Genomic DNA, 6000 nt, shown 5'->3' on the forward strand with positions numbered 1-6000 from the left:
CTCAGCAGCAACAACAGCAACAGCCTTTTCTTCAGCTTCCCTGATCCGTTATTCTTCAATTAGGCGTGCTTTCTCTTCAGCTTCCTTCCTAGCTCGTTCCTCAGCCTCTCTGGCCAAGCACTCTTGGAGCCTGATACTAGTGTCTCTGGTGAAGTCGTTGCTGACTTGTTCAAAGAGGCCTTTCAGTTTGAAGGTTTTAGAGGTCATACAACTGATCACTCTGTTCCAGTGGACCCTTACTGCAAAGGGATCATCACTGATGCCAGAGTTGATTGTCAGAGACTAGACCTTCTCCACTGAAGACTGCAAAAACCTGTATTGCTTCTTCTAGGATAGGGAGGGTAGTCTCTGGTTCAGTGCCAGATGCTGGGGAGGATGGAGAAGGTGAGTTTTGGGCACTGAGATTTAGTGTGAGAGTTATGGAGGCAACATAAGTTATGGGTGTGGGAATGGCAGAGGGTGATTGTGTTGTTTGTTCAGGTTCTTGGTGTGGTTCAGAGTGGATTGGTTGTTCAGGAGGTGGATTTGGTTGTTGTGTAGGTGATGGTGTTTGAGGTTGTTTAGATGTAGTTGGGTTTGGAGGTTTAGGAGGTGGGGAAGTGACTTCTGGTTCAGGTTCAGAGTGTGATGGTTGTTGAGAGGCCAAAGCACGGGCTTGTAGTTGAGCCAGAGTGGGGGATTGGGGGTCAAATGGTTCGTTGTCGGAGGAGAGTTCGTAGTATGGTGGGGATTATGGAGATGGTGAAGTGGTTTCATTCAACATTTCTGCTTCTAAAATGGGTAGTGTGGTGGTAGCAAGGTTGAATTTAAGTGAGGGTGGGTTAGAGGTTCTGGTGGTTGAGGGAGGAGTTTCAGAGGTGGTGTATATTGGGGTGGTTTGGGGAAGAGAAGAAGCAAGAGGTTTTATTTTAACAGAGCGAGAGAGAGGTACAAACTTACTTGGAGAGCCAGCCAGAGGGACTGGAGGTCTTGACCCAGAGGATTCTCCCAACCTTTCTTTCTTCTCCTTCTTGGACTTCTCAGAGGGCTCTCGCATCCTCTTCATGAAGTTTGGTGGATGCTCAGGTAGCCAGTCCATTGTGAAGTCAGAGATGTCCACCCATTGATTGGCAAGGTCCTGTAGATAGTAAGCTACTACCTCTTGAGGGTCAATCTTGGAGAGCAGGTAGAGTCCGTTGGGAATCTCCCTCTGATCCCTGAATGCTTCCCAAGAGGTATCAAGTGTTGGTTTGGCTCTGACTTGATCAATGATTCCCATGCTCTTCAGATTCCGAGCATTCAGCGGTTTTCCTGTGTCAATGGTGACATCTTCCATGAGCCTGAGCTGAATCAGGTGATCCACTATGCCACTCTCAATCATCACATCTGATATGAGTCTCCCTAGAGGGATGTAGTTCATGGTCTTCATGTTGTTTCTGGTGTCTTGACTGAGTCTTTGAGGTACTTGAAGAGGAGTGCAGGCAGACAAAGTTCCAGACCCTTGTGAATGCAATACATGATACACTTCTGATATGTGTTGATGTAGTCAGAAGAGTTTGATGCAGGGCGATGATGAATGGTGCCTAAGATGATCTTCAACCAGACACGGAGGTTCTGATGTATCTCCTTGTTCTTGGAATGCTTGCCTTTAGCACTCTGTTAGAAGATGGTAGGGTTGATTTCTTGGGACAAGTATTTTGCCCTAGGGCTTATGTTGTAGATGCGTCTTCCTCCTGTCTTCTCCATGTTCAGAAGAGAGGCAATAGATTTCTCAGTGATGACTATCTTGACTCCCAGAACATAGGAGACAATGTAGTGATCATCTGAGTCTGCGAAACGCTAGAACTCCTTCACCAGATTTGTATACACATGGCCATAGAGACATTGAAAATAGGTTTCCCACCCTTGCATTCTCAACTTTTCAGTTAGGTCTACGCCATTCTTCTTCATGTTTTCAAAGTCCACTAGCGACTCACATAGAACTTCCAGTTTTTCAAATGGTGTTGCTAGGTGAATGTGAGGCTCACGATCGAGGATATGGGGTTCCCTGTAGATTGGGGTTGAGACGACGCCGGTGGTTGTTGTAGTTTGTTGACTTGAAATGGGTGTTTGCTCTGTTGAATTCATTTGTTGGGAGAAGTTCTAAACTGATTGTTGCTGAGAATCCATGAAGAACACTGTTGAAGATGATGGTTGAAAGATGAAGAGCTTGAAGAAAACTGCAGAAATATTTTGAAGGAGATGAAGAAATGAGAGAGAGAGAGAGAGAGAGAGAGAGAGAGAGAGAGAGAGAGAGAGGATTTAGTGTGGTTGTGTGTGTAAAGTGTGCAAGTGTAATATATGAAATGAATTTATACACATTTTGGATGCATGTAAAACGACAATAGAAAGAAAGTTTAATTGTTAAGATATTAAATGCAGCACGTTAACCAATTAAGCACGTTTGGAGGAGAATGATTACAGCCCATGATGGAGGTCTAATCCCCAAATCAACATACTGCTCGAGGAGATTTCAAGAGTTTGTCGCTTGATTTCTGCTAGACAGTTTCCTAGAAGTTCCAAGGTCAGACGCAAGATGTACCACGTGTTACTTTATCTAATCTTTAGGAATACCAAAGGGTTGGTTCCTAAGGATTTCTGATTCAGATAGCTTCTAACTGGTAGTAGCATCAGAGTCAGATACAGATTCCAGATGTTTACTTTAGAGTCTTATTTTGCTATTTCATAGGCACATTTTATTCTGGACAATTTTGAATGTTTAAGTTTTTCAAGATAAAAGCGAATTTATCTTCAGCAAGGGGTTTGGTAAAAATGTCATCCCATTGATGGTCTGCATCAATAAATTTTAAAGTGATTACCCCTTTCTGAACATAGTCTCTAATGAAATGATGTTTTATTTCTATGTGCTTAGCTCTGGAATGCAAAATAGGATTCTTACTTAAACATATGGCAACAATATTATCACAGAAAATAGGAACGTTACTCTCAAAAATCAGAAGGTCTTCAAGTTGATTCTTCATCCAGAGCATCTGAGTAGTGCATAGTGATGCTGATATATATTCTGCTTCTGTAGTGGATAGAGCTATGGTTGATTGCCTTTTACTGGTCCAGGATATAAGATTATTTCCTAAGAACTGACAGTTCCCAATTGTACTTTTACGTTCCATTCTGTCCCCGACGTAATCTGCATCACAATAACCAGAAAGTCTATACTCTGATGTTTTCTCATACATCAGGCCCATGTTAGGGGTTCCTTTCAGATACCTGAGGATTCTTTTAATAGCTGTTAAATGAGATTCTCTAGGATCTGATTGGAATCTGGCACAGAGACATACACTAAACAGAATATTAGGACGTGTAGCAGTCAGATAGAGAAGAGAGCCTATCATACCACGATAGAGCTTCTGACAAACCTTCTGGCTAATTTCTTCTTTTTCCAGAATGCAGGTTGGATGCATAGGTGTCTTAGCAGGTTTGCATTCAGCCATTTCGAATTTCTTCAGAATGTCTTTTATGTATTTACTTTGATAAACGTAGGTAGCTTCTGAAGCTTGTTTGATTTGAATCCCTAGAAAGAACTTTAGTTCTTGCATTAAGCTCATTTCAAATTCTGCCTGCATTAGCTCAGAGAATTCTTGACATACATAGGGATTAGCTGAACCAAAAATAATGTCATCAACATATATCTGGCATATCATGAGATTATTTCTAATGTTTTTACAGAAGAGTGTGGAGTCAACCTTTCCTCTAATAAAGTCATGTTCCAGAAGGAAGTTACTTAATCTATCATACCAAGCTCTAGGAGCTTGTTTTAAACTGTACAGTGATTTCTTGAGTTTAAAAACGTGTTCTGGACATTTAGAGTTTTCAAAACCTGGAGGTTGATTGACATACACTTCTTCTGATATATAACCATTAAGAAATGTACTCTTGACATCCATTTGATATAGTTTATAGAATGATTTACAGCAAATGAAACAAGTAAGCGAATAGATTCTAACCTGGCGACTGGGGCAAAGGTTTCGTCGTAGTCAATGCCTTCTTGTTGACTTTACCCTTGTGCCATCGGTCGTGCTTTGTTTCTGACTACTTCTCCCTTTTCATTTAGCTTGTTTTTGAACACCCATCTGGTTCCAATAATATGAGTTCCTTTAGGCTTTGGAACAAGATCCCAGACGTCATTCTTTGAGAATTGATCTAGCTCTTCTTTCATAGTCAGAAACCAATTATTGTCTTGAAGTGCCTCATCACAGGAGGTAGGCTCAGTCAGAGATACTAGTCCTAGAGGAATTTCTTCAGATACTTTGAATGTTGACCTAGTTCTGACCGATTCATCCTTGTTTCCCAGAATCAAATCTTCAAAGATGTTGGGGTGACTTCTTGATTTCTTCTGGATAGTTGAGGCTTCAATTGTATATGGACTTTGTTTATCAGTTACTTCTGGTGCTTTAGTCTTTTCGTCAGAACCTTCAAGAATGATCTCCAAATCTGCAAGTTTCTCAACTAGCTTTGACTTTTCAGGGTCAAGCTTATCATCAAATCTAACATGGATTGATTCTTCCATAATTTTGGTTTCTGTGTTGTATACTCTGTAGCCTTTAGAGTGTTCTGAGTATCCTAACATGATACATTTTTGTGCTTTTGAACCAAACTTGTTCAGAAGTTCTTTAGTATTCAGAATAAAGCAAGAGCATCCAAAAGGATGGAAATAAGAAATGTTGGGTTTTCTTCCCTTGCACAGTTCATAGGGAGTCTTTTCTAGAATAGGTCTTATAGAGATTCTATTCTGAATATAACACACTGTATTTACTGCTTCAGCCAAAAAGTGCTTAGCCACATTTATTTCATTGATCATGGTTCTGGCCATCTCTTGGAGTGTCCTATTCTTCCTTTCTACAACTCCATTTTGTTGTGGAGTTCTAGGACAGGAGAAATTATGGGATATTCCATTAGAATCAAATAGTTCCTCAAAAAATTTATTCTCAAATTCTCCTCCATGATCACTTCTGACTCTGATGATTTTAGAGTTAAATTCGTTTTACACTTTAGAACAGAAGCTAGTGAATACAGAGTGAGACTCACTCTTGTGCTTTAGGAATTTTAGCCATGTCTAGCGACTAAAGTCATTAATAATAACTAGTCCATATTTCTTTCCATTGACTGACGCTGTCTTAACAGGCCCAAACAGGTCAATGTGAAGAAGTTCCAAAGGCTTAGAGGTAAAAACAATATTTTTCTTTTTGAAAGACGTTTTTGAAAATTTACCTTTCTCACATGCCTCACATAGAGCTTCTGAAGATTACTTCAGTTTAGGCAGGCCTCTGACTAACTCGAGTTTATTTAGCTGAGAGAGTTTTCTCATGCTAATATGGCCCAAGCGTCTATGCTATACTCATTGCTCCTCATGAACAGACATCAGGCATTTTACATTTTGTTCTTTTAGGTTTGAAAGATTTATCTTGTAAGTATTGTTTTTCCTCTTGCCAGTGAATAGGACTGTTCCATTGTTCTGATTAATTGTTTTACATGTTTTTTGATTGAAGATTACATCATAACCGTTATCACTTAATTGACTTATTGATAACAAATTATGCATTAATCCTTCTACATAGAGAACATCAGATATAAAGGGAAGAGTTCCATTACCGATAGTTCCGGAGCCTCTGATTCTTCCTTTCTAATTTCCTCTGAAACCTACGAAGCCAGCATCTTTAAGTTCCAGGCTTTGGAACATATGCTTTGAGCATCCAGAGTCCAGGTACCAGGATTGGTGTCTTAACTCTGCTGCATAAGATATCTGCAACATAAACAATCTTATCCTTTGGTACCTAGAATCTTTTGGGTCCTTTATGATTAGTTTTCCCAGAGTTTCTTAGAACTTTGGGTTTTCTAGAATTATCAAAATGTTGTGCTTGTGTATGTGTGTAGTGATAAGAAAAAGGAGATTTAGGTTTGTCATCTGTGGAAGATTTATCTTCACTGGGGACATACCCTATTCCTCTTTTATTATTCTGACTTACT

Source organism: Lathyrus oleraceus, chromosome 5, assembly GCF_024323335.1.
Source record: "Lathyrus oleraceus cultivar Zhongwan6 chromosome 5, CAAS_Psat_ZW6_1.0, whole genome shotgun sequence".
Classification (NCBI taxonomy): Eukaryota; Viridiplantae; Streptophyta; class Magnoliopsida; order Fabales; family Fabaceae; genus Lathyrus; species Lathyrus oleraceus.